Below are 16,551 nucleotides of genomic sequence, written 5' to 3' on the forward strand. Positions count from 1 at the left end.
AATCACATGACAATGGTTTCACCGACAACTCATTTTTGGTAACCAATGCCCGATTCGCGTGGCAAAGGTTGCGCCCATTCTTTATTATATGTTTGAATTGTGTACGTGATATGGCTTGATTGTTATCTCACAGGAACAGTTTGTGTTTTCTTTTATATATTATTATATTGTATGCAAATTAACTGGTGTTTTACTTACTCAATATGTGTTGTTGACAAAACTATTTCTATTTTATACGCATATGCAGATTATCGTGTGAATTGATATCAGGACTTGTTGAAGAATTTCGGATTGCTATGCTAGAAGACATATAATCAAGACTTAGATTTGTATTTATTGTTTTGTGTAATGAGTTGTACTTTGTTATTTGAATATTAAATTAAATTAAATAAACATTGTCACATTTAATTATTTCATGATAGTATTTTGAGTGATGTGAGCAATCAGCTCACGCCCCAACATTTATGCCTTAAGTTGGAGCGTGACAACAATGATATTCAAAATCTACAAAATAATCATGAAAATAACCACATAATTAAGCAAATAATAACTAACATAATCAAATTTTGTCAACTATTAAGCAAATGATCAAATATTAAAGTATAGTTTTTAGGAAAATTTTAAGGAAAAAAACGACAAAAATTCAGGTTGCTTGGATTGGGGTTGAATGCAGTAGCTGACGGGCGAGTGAATATGTTTATTTAGTTTTAGGTGATGGCGACAATGGACGCCAGACGATCGACGACGAGGGTCGAGGGCAGAAGCCGGAAGGCAGCAATGGACTTTGAGTTCAGGTTGGGGAAAGCGAACGACTGTTTGGGGGTGAATACCATTTTTTTTTTGTTTATGTTATTAAATTATAAATTTCATGGGACTTATACAGTTTTAAGTTAAAAATGTGCTTTAAATCCTCACTTCTTCAACCTTTAAATCCAGCAATCGAAAATTAATACTTTTATTTGAGCTTAGTTTTTTTGTTTTGTTTTTTGCTTACTTACTTACAAGCTTAATTATTTATATTTAATGCTTATAATGTATTTAAGCGGACTAAGTTATGTACATTATATGTTTATATTTATAAACTTTTAGGTTCTAACTTAGTTTTTCATAATATTATTCTTATTTATATTCAAAATAATTTTTTGTTATGAGGTGCGGATGAAATCATGGCTTCTAGAGTTTTATATGATTTTAATATAGGATGTATGTATGGTTCACATAAATGCAACGAGGAACATGATACAAATGCTCCGGCACGTTCATGTTTACCCACTTTATGTCTGTTTTTAAGATTATTTGGTAGTCAATGTCCTTGTCCACTTCATGTCACATTGTTTTTAAAGATTATTTGATATATTAATTAAAGCTATAGTCTATTTTCAACTTCAGTTTTTTATCTTGTTTTATGTACAATAATTATATATAAATAGAGACCGTGCTGAGTCAATCACCGTGATCTTGTTCTTGTTCGTTCGAGCTCATTAAAACCACCAACAACCAATCTTAGATTCAATTGCTCTTCAAATTGCATAACGTTGCTAAAAAGACAAACCTTGTTCGTTCGAGCTCATTAAAACCACCAACAACCAATCTTAGATTCAATTGCTCTTCAAATTGCATAACGTTGCTAAAAAGACAAACCTAATTTTGTATTTTATATTTTGTCATATGCACTTTTAACTTCACAGCCCGCAACTCCATTCATTTAATTAAACTATATAAATATAAAGATTTAATAATGGTTTTTACTGTGTAAACGTGAATCTAAGTATCGTAGAAGGGGTTAGTTAACGAAATGTGTCGCCAGGTCACTACCACGTATACAATGGGGGGTAACTAACTAAGCTCTCATATGAATAGTATTGGTTTTAAGGCTGTCACTTTTACCCGAAACCCGAAACCCAACCCGAAAAAACACGTACCCGAACCCGAACTAACCCAACCCGAAAAACCCGAACCCGAGAAAAGGCTAACCCGAACCCGAACCGAAGTAATTCGGGTTGGTTCTCGGGTTTGATTTATAAGTTTCGGGTTAACCCGAATAACCCGAATAAACTTTTAGTTTTGAAATTAAATATATTCTTAGGTATAATTGGCTTAGTCTTAGCCACTAACATTATCAGAATTTGGTCCTAATCGATTATTATCATTACAACTATTAAAGATCGATTGTTTATTGTTAATTTATGTTTTCCATTTATTATTGATAGCAACCAAATCACGCCCGATTGAAGACTATTATGGTTCCCATTAATTTTACTCTTCTTTTGGATTGCTTTATCAAGTTATGTTGGTTTTTTATTTGATTATTTGTTTACGAGCAAAGAATAATTGTTGTTTTAATTTTAGCATTATAGTTTTTTTATTTTATTTTTGTTTTTTGTTTTGTTTTCTCGGATACTCGAAACCCGATTAACCCAACCCGAAAAAACCCGAACCCGAATTACCTGAACCTGAAAAACCCGTGAGAGATTTAGGTTGGGTTTCGGGTCAACATTTAAAACTTTGAAACCCGAACAACCCGACCCGAAAAACCCGAAAAACGAACCCGAAGAACACCCCTAATTGGTTTAACAAAAAAAAAATTATTTTTTAATCAACCTTTTTAATAGAAGAGTATTTAGTTGGTGGATTTGTAAAGGAGGAAAAGATATTCGGAGTATATGTGTTTTCTTAAATGAGTTTCTCTTTCTTAGTATATTCCCTTGTGTATCTTTTCCTTGAACCACATAAATACTACTTATTTATATGACTTGTTTGTCAATCTACTCATTTATGGGGAGTGAAGTAGTTTTGTCACATTATAAATACTACTCGCCAATCACAAACCATATGCAAAATCCATTACATCCACTACTTTTTTTTTCTAGAAAAGTATTCTGAATTTTATCTTTGAAGATGAAGGCATGGCAATATCATGAATATGGTAGTGGTGATGTACTAAAGTTGGCTACCGATGTTGCGGTTCCGGATATTAATGATGAACAAGTCTTGGTTAAGGTTGTTGCTGCTGCTCTTAACCCGGTTGATTTCAAAAGAAGGCTTGGACACTTTATCGATGCGCCTTTGCCGGTAAGCTTTCCAGTGACGATTTGCTTGTAAATATCGTAAGAAAAAAGAATATCGGATTTTAATAGTCCTGACTACGGCTTATAGCCCGATAATAATTCATACTCACATTTTGCCAATGATAGTTTAAACTTTCTCTTTTGTTGACAAGAACAATTTCATCTCAAACTTGTATTTGATTTTTTCACTTGATTTTTTCCATAATAATAGTTATGAACAAAATGGAGAAACATAGAAGTTAAATCAAGAATAAATCAAATGATAATAAGTGTATAATCTATGATGATTATGTTACCGAGATTACTTTTGGCAACAAAAGTGAAAATTATAATTATCATTGGTTAACCTATGAGTATAATTTATTATTGGCTACTTGATAATAGTTTGAATTATTAACATTAAATTTTTCTAAGATTTATATGAGAAAAAGAAAAATACCAAAATAATGTCCATATGACTAGCTTTTTTCTACCGTGTTCATCCTTAATCTTATCGACCCCCACATTTTTTTAGTCACTAGGTGAAAATCAATTAGCTGAAAATTAAATAGACATTAGTGTGAACATTTTATGAATAAATGGTCAAATAGACAATTTAAAATCTATTCATGTCTTTTTCATTTACAACCATTCTTTCAATCGCCAATTGCTGATTATTATTATTATTATTATTATTTATTATTATTATTATTATTATTATTTTCATTATTATTATTTTGATGATGATGATGATGATGATGATGATGAAAACCAAATTGCATTTACAAAGTACATTGAATTTGACTTGGAATCAGGATCAGGATCAGGATCTATGCATTACATAATCAGTATCAATAACTTAGTTATAATATATTATCTACCATAATTAGAAGATACCAGTTAATTATGAAACCTTTGTGCCGTTCAAAAAAATAAATAAATTATGAAACCTTTGTAATTATGATAATTGTTTTTTTTATTAGGTGAACTTTCTAATCAATTGTAATTATCTCTAGTTGACTAGTTCTCTGACATAATTAGAAGATATAATTTGATCAAGTTTCATTTGTAGTTCTCTTAAATATATATTTATTGTGACAGATAACCCCAGGACACGACGTCTCGGGCGTCTGTTGTAAAGGTTGGAAGCCAAGTAAAAACACTAAAAGAAGGAGATGAAGTATATGGATAATGAGATGGCTTTTGATGGACCCAACCAACTTGGAACATTAGCTGAGTACACAGCTGTTAAAGAAAAACTATTAGCATTAAAACCCAAGAATCTGGATTTTGTACAAGCTGCCACTTTGCCTGTCACAATTGAGACCGCTCATGAAGTGCATGGAGATATAAATGAGAAGGCTCTTGATGGACCCGACCAACTTGGAACATTAGCTGAGTACACAGCTGTTAAAGAAAAATTATTAGCATTAAAACCCAAGAATCTAGATTTTGTACAAGCTGCCGCTTTGCCTGTCGCAGTTGAGACCGCTTATGAAGGTCTAGAAAGGGCCAAGTTTAGTGAAGGCAAAACAATCCTTGTGTTGAATGGTGCTGGTGGAGTTGGATCTTTCGTAATTCTGGTATTTTAATCCGTTAAGATTGTGTATATTATATTAAGAGTAATGCATAAGTTGGTTGCTAATCATAGCTATAAGTTGTTAATACAGCTTGCAAAACATGTGTATGGTGCTTCGAAAGTAGCAGCCACATCTAGTACTGGAAAAATCGAGTTGCTGAAGAGTCTAGGTGCCGATGTAGCAATCGACTACAAAAAAGAAAATTTTGAAGATCTACCAGATAAATATGACGACGTGTATGATGCAATTGGTAAGAATAAGAATATTATTAGGCACGTCGACAGTTTTGACTCTATTACTTATGGTATATTCGGCTTGTGCTTTAGTTTATAATAAACATGTTAGAAAAAATGGGATTATTATCAATATTCTAAAATTTAAATCCATTTTTTCAACCCTAAGAACATACTTTTTAAGAACATACTTTTGCTTCTTCACTTACAAGGATGATACAATGTTGTAGGACTACCGGAGAAAGCAGTGAAGGCAGTTAATGAAACTGGTGTCGCGGTGTCTATAACCGGCCCAATTCCACCACCAGGGTTCGGCTTTGTTCTCACATCTGATGGATCCATTTTGACAAAACTAAACCCTTATCTTGAAAGTGGAAAGATCAAAGTGATAGTTGACCCTAAAAGTCCATACCCATTTGACAAAGTTAAGGAAGCTTATGCTTACCTTGAGACACACCGGGCTACCGGGAAGGTAGTTATATACCCGATTCCTTAAGGTTTGTTTCCGATTCCAACACATGGTTTATTCGAATACCATTAGTAAATAGCATGGCTTGCTTTGTGAGTCGATATGATAAATAAACAGTTGGAATATATAATAATATTTGATCTATGAGGTTTCTGTTTTATATTCTCATGCTTGATAAATGTTGCCATTATCTTTGGACTATAATTTTGCTTTTTTTTTTGTTTGTTTTCATGGGTAATGCCAACTATTAAGAAAGAAAGAAAGATAAAAAAACAATTAAAAAAGAAAAGAAAAGGAAAAAAAACTAGGTGTTCAACACAGTGTGTCTAATTTCGCATTTTCGATTCATTGTTGTTGTTGTGGACCACAAACCACTAATTAAGATGGACGCGGAAGGCCATGAAAGACAGAAAGCTTATTTGCTTCAAAACCAAATTGAGAATGGTCCAAGTCAGCGATCAAATGCAAGGTCGTCTCTAAAAATGCAGGATACCTCGAGGACCTTATGCAAATAAAAATAACGAGCCCCCTAATTTTTTTAAAAAATGAAACCAAAAGATGGTCTCTAATCATTCTATATGGGCTAATATACAGATATGTTTTATTCTTTATAAATTATCTAAAACTAAATAGGCTTTTATTTCACAATTTGTTAAAAAAACTATATAAAAAAACCTAAATTGTCCTGCTTGCGGTGCGCGCATATAATGTATATATGTGTGAACCATCGGGCGGGCAAAAGTAAAATTGCACTAATTTTGACATTATTTTACTAATCTCGTGAAAATAACATTAAAAGTGGCGAAAGGTTAATCAAGCATCATGTGGTGGCGTTGATAGCCAAAAGACAAGGTACGTGCACCAATCAGCCGGTGTCCCGATGATTGAGTGATATGTGCCTTATGTCCAAGGCTTGATGCAAAACTACTATGGAGCCAGGGGTCTTACCGGAAGCAACCTCTCTATCCTTATGGGGTATACTGAGTACGATGATGATGATGATGATGATGATAAAAATACCTAAATATGAAAAAAGAAATTAACATGAACATCACAACTAATAAAAAGAAAGGAAAAGGAAATTTTGGTATAAAACAGGAGTAAATGTTAATAGTCCTACCCTTTACAAGCAGTGTTAAGTGTGTAACCAACCAATTGAGCAACATGACATTTTTATCTTTCATGCATTTGTTTATAACTTATGCATGCATTATGTATATATCCAACTTGTTTTTTTTTATTTTATTTTGGGGCCCTAACACCTTTGGGCTTAATGTGGTGGCACAACCCACACATGCTACAGGCCGACCCTGGTCAGATGCTTTTCCAAAGTCTATTATGAACATTGCAAATTTTTCTGGCAACTTTAACTATGGCAAAAATCTCATTGAGAATCAATGGCCATCCAGAATGTATCTGCCCGAAATATATGCCGTCGATGAGCTACTTATCACCGTCCCTACTACTCTTTTGATTTTGAATCAATCGTGTTACAAGTCAAACAGAAGAACTCAACCCAAAAGATTAGTATGATGAGTGAGAAAACCCATTTTACTTATAAGCCTCACATCAGTTGCCCATACAACTTATGTGGGACAAGTCCCATACATTGCAATGGTTTCGGTTTGTAACACAAACTAATCTTTCGATGCAAAACGTTGAAAGGGACATGTGACATACACATTTTATTAAACTTTCAGATCATCTATTTATATTTACTATATGTAGTTAACATATTTTAACTTTAGAACATATGAATAACATTGTTTTACTTAAAACATATGATTACGTGTTCATAAAAAAACAACCATGAAGATGATATCAATATTTGGTAATTTACTCATTTCATTTTGTTAAACATATAGTTAATAACTTACCAAACACGCCCTTAGATACTGATAGTTAAATATTGCAAGACTACAAGGGCGTGTTTGGTAATTTACTCGTTTCTGTTTTATTATGTTATGGAAGTAGTTTGTCTCAATATAAATAGCAGTAGCACACTGGCACATTAAACTCTTCATAAGTAGCAAAATTTAAATACTCTTCATAAGAATCACTAACAATAATAATCATCAAAGATGAAGGCATGGCAGTATGATGAATATGGCAGTGTTGATGTACTAAAACTGGCTACCGATGTTGCGATTCCTAATATTAATGATGATCAGGTCTTGGTTAAGGTTGTTGCTGCTGCTCTTAACCCTGTGGATTACAAAAGGAGGTTTGGATACTTTAAAGCTACCGATTCTCCATTCCCGGTACGGTTTCTATTAACAAATGTTGATTTGATCGCTTATTTCGGTTTGTTTTTGTTATATTTTGGTAAGTTTTGGTTCAACTCTACATATAATCTAACAATCGTAAGTCGAACCATCTAAGGTTTTGTTAGTTATGTAACAACTAGGGGTGTGCATAAGTCGGACTAGTTTGGATTCAGGCTAAATATAACAAAAAACCGGAATTTCAATTTCTGAGTTTATAATTTGGTTTCGGTTTTTATTTAGGTTCGATTTGGTTTCGGATTTTTCGGTCTTGCCATTTGGGCTTTGAAAATTTTGAGCTGAAAAGAAAATTCTTGCCAGAAATAAGGAACTTAGGCCGTTTTTTTTGCTTGTTAATAATTTATTAGATTATTATACATTTTGGCTATAATATATTGGTTAAACTATATATTGAATTATTATAAATTACTTGAAGTCCAAAATAAAAAATGATAATCTTTAAGTTCTGCTCGCTTCGGTTTGGTTTTTTCCGGTTTTAATGACATGTAAAATCAAAACCAAACCGAAAGTTTGGTTATTACGAAAACATGAAAACAAATTGTCATTTTTTATTTTTTTCTGTGTTTTTTGGTTTTAATTACATGCAATGGCACAAAGCCGAAACCAAACCAAAAGTTTGTTTTAAAAAAATATTCGGTTTCATGCACACCCCTATAACTAACTAACTAACTAAATAAACAAAAAGTTGTAATTCCATTCTGTTTTTGTAACAGGTTATTCCGGGATACGACGTGGCTGGAGTAGTAGTGAAGGTTGGAAGCCAAGTAAAAGAACTTAAAGAAGGAGATGAAGTATATGGAGATATACATGAGTATGGCCTTGATGCACCTAAGCAGTTTGGAACATTAGCCGAGTACACAGCTGTTGAAGAAAAACTATTAGCATTAAAACCCAAGAATCTGGATTTTGTACAAGCTGCTGCTTTGCCTCTCGCAATTGAGACCGCTTATGAAGGTCTAGAAAAGGCTGGCTTTAGTGAAGGCAAATCAATCCTTGTGTTGAATGGTGCTGGTGGAGTTGGATCATTTGTAATTCAGGTATTCTTTTCTCTTTCAATTGCATATATTTTTTCGCCATATTAGGAATGTAAACGACTAAACGAGCTCGGCTTATTTAGTTTCAGAGAATTAAGTTTCTAATGCTCGAGCTCGACTGATGAGTAGTTTTTACAAGCTTGATAACTAGAATTTGTCATAATTTATATATTATGATGCAAGTAAATATTTTGTGTATAGCTCGTGAGCGACGAGCCTAGTCAAACTCGATATGTATAGTTCGGGCTCGTTTATTAAATAAGTTGTTGATTAGAGATTTTTCTATAATTTTTTAAATTTAGTTAGCCACCATGAAAAGTAATATTGAATTGGAAATTGGTAATATATATTTATAAAATTTCAATGAGTGATGCTAGTAGTAGCTTTAGGTAATATGTATCAATCAATTTTCTTAAATAAACCAGCTTTATACTTAAATATACTTAGTGGCCGGTTTGTAGTGTTGATTAAATATTCAGTTTTGTAATTTTGTTTTTTTTTAATAGATTCTTTACCAGCTTATGGTTAGCATTTTCTTTGTTAAATTTGCTTTATAAATGTCTTAGTGTTTGTAGAAAATATAATATGTTATCTTTATAATATGAGCCATCAAATTAAGCTTTTACTAGAAAACAAACAAGATAACATAGATGTTTGTATTATCACACTTTTTGTTAATACAGCTTGCAAAGCATGTGTTTGGTGCTTCAAAAGTAGCAGCCACATCTAGTACTGGAAAACTAGAGTTGCTTAAGAGTCTTGGGGCTGATGTAGCAATTGACTACACGAAAGAGAATGTTGAAGATCTACCGGATAAATATGACGTTGTGTATGATGCAATTGGTAAGAATAATACCAAAATGGTTAAATAAAAGTGGGTATATTCGGTGTACGTTTTAGTTTATCTTAAATGGTTAAATATAAAGTGGGATAATTAGCAAAAATTTCACACTTATACCAGTAAGAGTATAGCACCATATTTTAATAACTACTAGAAATTACAATATTAATTCGTTCTGTATTAATCACAACAGCATATTTCTCAAGCAACTTAAGGTATCTCATGGTTACATTGATTATAAGTAACAAAATAGTAATATGTTACTATTTTAAAATATCATAAAACGATAAGTCATTTTTTTCAAACAACTAAATTGCTACCAAAATAATATAATTTTGCTTCTATGACATGCTATGTGTCACAATCTATTTATTTTTTAGAAAGTATTTAAAAAATGTGTTTTGGGCCACCCAATCTATTTGATCATTGCCAAAGCCTAAGCCCTAAAGCCATTTAACTCATGAAACCTTATAAAAGATTTCATTAAAAAATATATTATTACTAAAATGATGTAGATTTAAAATCATAGTTAACACAACTATTTATGTACTATTGTTTGTTGAAGTACAAGGATGATACAATGTTGTAGGACAACCGGAGAGAGCCGTGAAGGTTGTTAATGAAATTGGCGTTGCAGTGTCTATAACCGGGCCAATTTCAGCACCGGGGTTCTGCTTCCTTCTCACATCTAGTGGCTCCTTTTTGAAAAAACTAAGCCCTTACCTAGAAAGTGGAAAGATCAAAGTGTTGCTTGACCCTAAAAGTCCATTCTCTTTTGACAAAGTTAATGAAGCTTACATACCTTGAGAGTCACCGGGCAACTGGTAAGGTTATATACCCGATTCCTTAAGGTTTGATTCGGATTTAATTGTTACGTTTTTTTTCTAATGCATGGTGTGACTTGCTTTGTGAAACAATGAGAATAAACGCGGTGTGCATTGTAATATTTGATCCATGTGGTTTCATTTATCTATTGATAAAAAAGGTTAAGTGACAATGGTGTCTTCTATTTATACCTAGCAAGTTAATCAAATACAATTTTGTTACATTAACTGATAAAAAGCAAACATATTGCAGTCTATTGGTATCAAGTATCCCTCTCCAAGAGGTAGATGGTTCAAGTGCAATGGACAATGTAAATTTAGTATTAGAATTAGTGCGTGTGAGTTAGTCGGTTAGAGTTTTATTTATGATGATATGTAATTTATTACATGTAATTATGTATACATACACATATTTAGTTTAATGTATATACATGCTAAAGCCTGCTAAAGCCTGCTATGATGATATGTAATTTATTACATGTAATTAGAAGGGCTGAAACGAAGAAGGTGGAGAAACATGCTAAAGCCTGCGAAGAGAACCAACATGTTTTTGTCCCTCTGGCTTTTGATACATTTGGCTCCTTGGCACCGGAAGCTATCCGTTTTCTAACCAGGGTCCAACAGGTTGTGCATAGCAATGTGTCGACTCCAAAGGGGCAGGGGTATGTCTTTAGCAGGTTAGGGTTTGCAATTCAGAAAGGGGTGGCGGCGCAGCTTGTTGCCCGCCGACCTGCTATATTGATGTAATATCTATGTTTCATCAGTAGAAATAAATAAAATTTTATTTTTATCTGGTTAAAAAAAAAAAAAAAATGTATATACGGAACCAAAACCAAACAGAAAAAATAACAAAACCAAACCGAAATTAATCAAAAAGCAAATTAATTGACAATCAGTAATCAATTTTCCTTTTTATCCTTAATGAACTGAAATCAAAACCTCCATTTCATGTATTTCATGCTTTATACCCATTCGTATATACCTTCATTTTATGTATTTCTAAGCAAAATTTTAGCCGAAGTTAATTTAATTTTAGTTGTTAATCGAAATTAGCTTAACTAAACCGAAAAGTGATAGGATACTAAAGTAGATTAACCGATGACTTTGGATTTGGATGATGCTAATAACCAACTCGCTCACACCTCTAGTAAAAAATGCTTTCATTTGAAAAGAAAGAGTATAGTAACTGATGAAGATTTTTGCCTTTTTTATTTGTATGATGTTATTTGTTTTGCCTTTTTTAGGAAGTAAATAACTAAAGAAGATTTTTTTATCAAGTCCTGAAAAAGTGAAACATAAAGTTTGTGTCACGTGATTATTGATTTTTTACTTATTGCTACAGTTTGGCGATTTTAAAATTTTAAACTACCTTCACAAATCTTGAAAGCATCCAAGATAGCTTCACTAATTCAAGACTTGTTACAAGCAGGTTTTACTTGTTTTAATCATCATGTGTGTTTATTGTCACCTTTTTGTTCAATATATACAAATTTTAATACTATTAAACTAACAATATGGTTTTACTTGTTTTAATCACTCATATAGTCATATTAATTTTAATATACTTAAAATTAAATAATAAATGGAAATAAATAATCTAACCTATTGTGTGTTGGTCGATATTAATCTCAGTTTTAATAATCTTTGTCGACGGTCTAACCTTTCAACTATTTTTCTCTCAACGGACCTCCGTTAAAAAACAGTTAACGTCGTTAAGTGTTTCGTCGAACTTCAAACCGATATTTTAGTGCTTATGATCGTAAGAAAGATGCGAGTAGACCGAAAAAAACTTACCTCGAAATGGTGATTTAAATGGTTTAATTTTATCAATTGAAAATTCAGACACCTGATTGAAACACTGTTTCGTTGTTTGGATTACCATTTGGAGATACGTTATACATCAGTCGACTCGTATCCTTATTCCGATCAAAAGCCCTGAAACGATCAAAAGCCCTAAAACATTGGTTTGAAGTTTGAAAAAACACTTAATGACGTAAACTGTTTTTAACAGAGGTCAATTGAGAGAAAAATAGTCGAAATATTATATCGTTGACAGAGATTTTTAAAAGTAAGATTATTACCATACAATACACAAAATGTTAGATTATTTATTTCCAATTTGCAATATTAAATAATCTTACTAATATATTAAAGCAATACATATGTTTCACATGACATCTTCTAGGGCCTCTACATATGATGCCACCTAAATGCCATGTGTGTAGTTTCCTATTTAATCAATGTTTCCTTTAAACTATAAAAAAAGCACGGACCCATTTATATTTCTTATAACCCATGACCCGATTTAAATATAAGAATAAACACATGATATTTTTCAAATACAACCATCATCATATTTGAACCAAAATAATAAAACCCTAGCATTCAATCAAACATTATCCTCTTATTCTCCCTCTGGCAACAAACAGATTCCAGGAACCCAAATCAAACACAGCCGGTAGCATGTTATGGTCGTAACTAAGGGTTGTGTTTAGGGTTTATTTGCCTAAAGCAAACGATTTTGGTCGTCTTTATCGGACCACAATAGGTATGCACTAATTACGACCTGATTCTTTCAGTATCATGAGTCTCAATTTTTAACCTAACCTTTGTAGTTGATGATTTGTTGCTGAATATTTTGCATTAAAATATTATGATTGATTGAATGCAATCTTCGGATGGGATCAATAAAACGGTGTTTGGAGGTCAAGTAACCGATGAAGAATTTGAGAGCTTAAACAAAAGGTCCGAGATCTGTTCATTCTATATCGAACTCGTTGTTGCTGTTATTGATTTTCATTTTTGTTTTTGTTAACAAAGCTGTATAATATTAGTTTTTTTTTTTAATTTTGATTGATATGCTATCTTAGAGTTAATTGCAGATCTCTTTTTCTTTTATCATTTGATCTTTAAAAGTTGATATTTGCATTTTACATTTTTTATTACAGCTTGAGGTTCAATCATTTCTATGACTTGAGATCATGGCTACCTAATTTACATATTTTGTGGCTTTAACTTTGATAAAAGCTTTTTAAATATTTGATGTTATGTGAATGGATTTTAGACAATCACAGTGACACAAATTTATCCAATAGGTATGCAAAATTTATCATAATTTGATTAGCGTTTGTATTTTTAACTCTAATTTATCATTCATGGTTGCAACCAAAATTTATCAAAATTTATCATTCAGCTTGAGGTTCAATCGTTTATATTTTTAACTCTAATTTATGATAACCAAAATTTATCATAATTATGTGGTTGCACTTTGAGGTATGTAAAATCATTCATGGTTACACTAGCTACAACATGCGATAAAAAAAACTTAGGCCCATGTACTCTGATTTTTCAAAACCCTGAATTGACAAACTCGATGTGAAGGATTAAATATATTGTTTTAACCTTACACCATCAGTTTTTTTATTTTATTATTAAATAGCCACAAATCTACCGCTAAAATCCGTGTTACATACCGTTTCAATAACTTTTCAAATAATATATCAGTTTAATATATGAAATCGTAACAATTGACAAAATTATGAATCTATATTTAAAATTTAAACACTCTATATCAATAACGAATTGATTACTGATTTCCAGTATTAATTATATTAGTATATTTGGAAACTATTAAATATAATTTATACATTTGTAAATAATACTTTTAAAAGTCAAAAGTGCTTCTTGGAACAATCTTTTAAAATTTTTGTATACATATTTATAAACATTAAAGTTACCCGTTGTAATTGTCTTCTACAATGAACATAATCAACTTATCAATTTTCAAAATATTAAGTTATCATACTCTTAATGTTTTTTATTTCAATGAAGTTCACGTCATAATAACTATATTTATACAATATAATATAACTAAAATTTCGTAACTAATACAATTATAATAATATTTACAACTTAAATCTAATCTACCTGTACTATAAAATAAATATTTTCTTATAATAAAATGAAAACTTTCATTACTATTCATTCAAAATTATTTATATAAATTAATAAAATCAAAATATATTAAAACAACTTCTATATGTTATCTAATTAACAAAAAATATTTAATCTTACTAAAAAAATGTGACAACATTTTGTTCTAAAAATCATTTTTATACACATAAAATTATATTAATATTCGTATGAATGTTTTGTTTTAAAATAAATTAAACACCAAGGTTTGGTTTGCAAATTATAATTTTTAATTAATAGTGTATAAATATATCAAAAACTTATTATAAAAGTCATAAATAAAAATCATTATATAATATAACTCAATTTGCGTATTACATGCAATATATTTTTTATTTTTATTATAACTTTCATCCGTGTGTAACACGGGCTTTCATTATTAAACATGTTATTATTTTAATGGTATATTTAATTTGGATGATATTGTTTTTTTTAAATTTTTAGGTGGTGAAGCAAAATGAGTTTCTTTTGTTATAATACTTGAAGAAGTTGATGGTGATTTAATATGAAAGAACGTGTTTAGGTCTTTTGTTGATGTTTTTTGATGGTTTGGTGTACACTAACTTATTGTAACTTTAAACTTTAACATCTAGACATTGTAAATGGTTAACGTTTTAATCCGAAAGTTGAAAAAGTTTTGTGTTACTTGAATTTGTTATTTAAATTTATTATGTCTGTTGACATGTTTTTTCACCCGTGTGTAACACGGGTCTATACCCTAGTTCACAAATATAAGAGATTCTAAAAAAAACGGACCAAAAAAGTAAACTATGTCATTTCCCAAATTAATATACAAGCACATGTTTTTCAATATTATAACAAAAGAAACTCATTTTTTTTTTCCCATAAAATTTATGACTTTTATAGTAAGTTTATGGGGAGTGAAGTAGCTTGTCACATTATAAATACTACTCGTCAACCACAAACCAAATGCAAAATCTATTACATCCACTACTCTTTTTTTTCCCAGAAAATTATTTAGAATTGTATCTTTGAAGATGAAGGCATGGCAGTATCATGAATATGGTAGCGGTGATGTACTGAAGTTGGCTACCGATGTTGCGGTTCCGGATATTAATGATGAACAAGTCTTGGTTAAGGTTGTTGCTGCTGCTCTTAACCCGGTTGATTTCAAAAGAAGGCTTGGACACTTTAAGGCTATCGATTCGCCTTAGCCGGTAAGCTTTCCAGTAACGGTTGTTTGCAGATATCGTAAGAAAAAAAAATATTGGATTTTAATAGTCCTTACTACGACTTATAGCCTGATAATAATTCATACTTACAGTTTACCAATGATAGTTCAAACTTTCTCTTTTGTTGACAAAAACAATTTCATCACAAACTTGTATTTGATTTTCACTCGAATTTTTTCATAATAATAATTATGAACAAAATGAAGAAACATAGAAGTTAAATCAAGAATATATCAAAATGATAATAAGTGTAAAATCTATGATGATTATGTTACAGACTTAAAGGGATTGCTCTTGGCCAGGGCTGGCTCCGAGAACGCAATAAAATTTTGGGTTGAAGTCGAAATTTTTTGGGCCTTAAGTAGGAGTATTTTGTTGGGGTTTAAACAATTTAATTTTTATATGAGCTTACTTGATTATAATATGGGTTGTGTAAAAAACTTTTGTATAAAAATAGATTTAAACATGTATTAAATGAGACTAGAACTCGATCATAACCTTTTGCTTGAGAGTAACACCGACTTGTCACTAGACTAAACTAGTGGTTATGTAACTGAGTTTAAACACTAAATACTAAATATACATGTTGTTTTAATAAAAATACATTTAACTTAAAAAAAATCGGGCCTAGCGGGGTGTCGGACATGTGATCGTCGACCCTTGCCACACCTTATGGCCGGCCTTGCTCTTGGCAACAAAAGTAAAAATTATAATTATCATTAGTTAAAACTATAAGTATAAATTATTATCGGCTACTAATAATAGTTTGAATATTAACATCCAATTTTTCTAAGAAAAAAGAAAAATACCAAACTAATGTACATTTGACTAGTTTTTTTATGTAGTATCCATCCTTAATCTTATCGAACCCGCACTTTTTTTAGTTGCTAGGTGACAATCAATTAGCTGACAATTAAATAGACATTAGTGTGGACATATTAGAATAAAATGGTCAAATAGATATTTAAAATCTATTCATGTCTTTATCATATCCAAGTTCCAACCACTCTTTCAATTGCCAATTGCTGATTATTATTATTTTATATTCAAAACCAAATTGCATTTACAAAAGT

General features: G+C 31.1%; 2 pseudogenes across 2 annotated transcripts; both read left to right on the forward strand.

Annotated features, from left to right (window-relative positions):
• The first annotated feature begins 2,807 nt into the window (after window positions 1-2,807).
• On the forward strand, window positions 2,808-5,448 carry LOC143600371 (2-methylene-furan-3-one reductase-like; annotated as a pseudogene). The gene is made up of 5 exons (XR_013147460.1): window positions 2,808-3,072; window positions 4,149-4,246; window positions 4,395-4,630; window positions 4,718-4,877; window positions 5,091-5,448. The product of XR_013147460.1 is annotated as a 2-methylene-furan-3-one reductase-like (transcript).
• Window positions 5,449-7,377: 1,929 nt separating this feature from the next.
• Window positions 7,378-10,365, forward strand: LOC143600369 (2-methylene-furan-3-one reductase-like; annotated as a pseudogene). Its single transcript, XR_013147459.1, has 4 exons — window positions 7,378-7,590; window positions 8,328-8,651; window positions 9,332-9,491; window positions 10,079-10,365. The product of XR_013147459.1 is annotated as a 2-methylene-furan-3-one reductase-like (transcript).
• Window positions 10,366-16,551: the final 6,186 nt, after the last annotated feature.

The sequence above is a fragment of the Bidens hawaiensis genome, unplaced genomic scaffold (assembly GCF_021521415.1).
Source record: "Bidens hawaiensis isolate Kalapana, Puna unplaced genomic scaffold, B.hawaiensis_p1.1 tig00053988_1, whole genome shotgun sequence".
Taxonomy (NCBI): Eukaryota; Viridiplantae; Streptophyta; class Magnoliopsida; order Asterales; family Asteraceae; genus Bidens; species Bidens hawaiensis.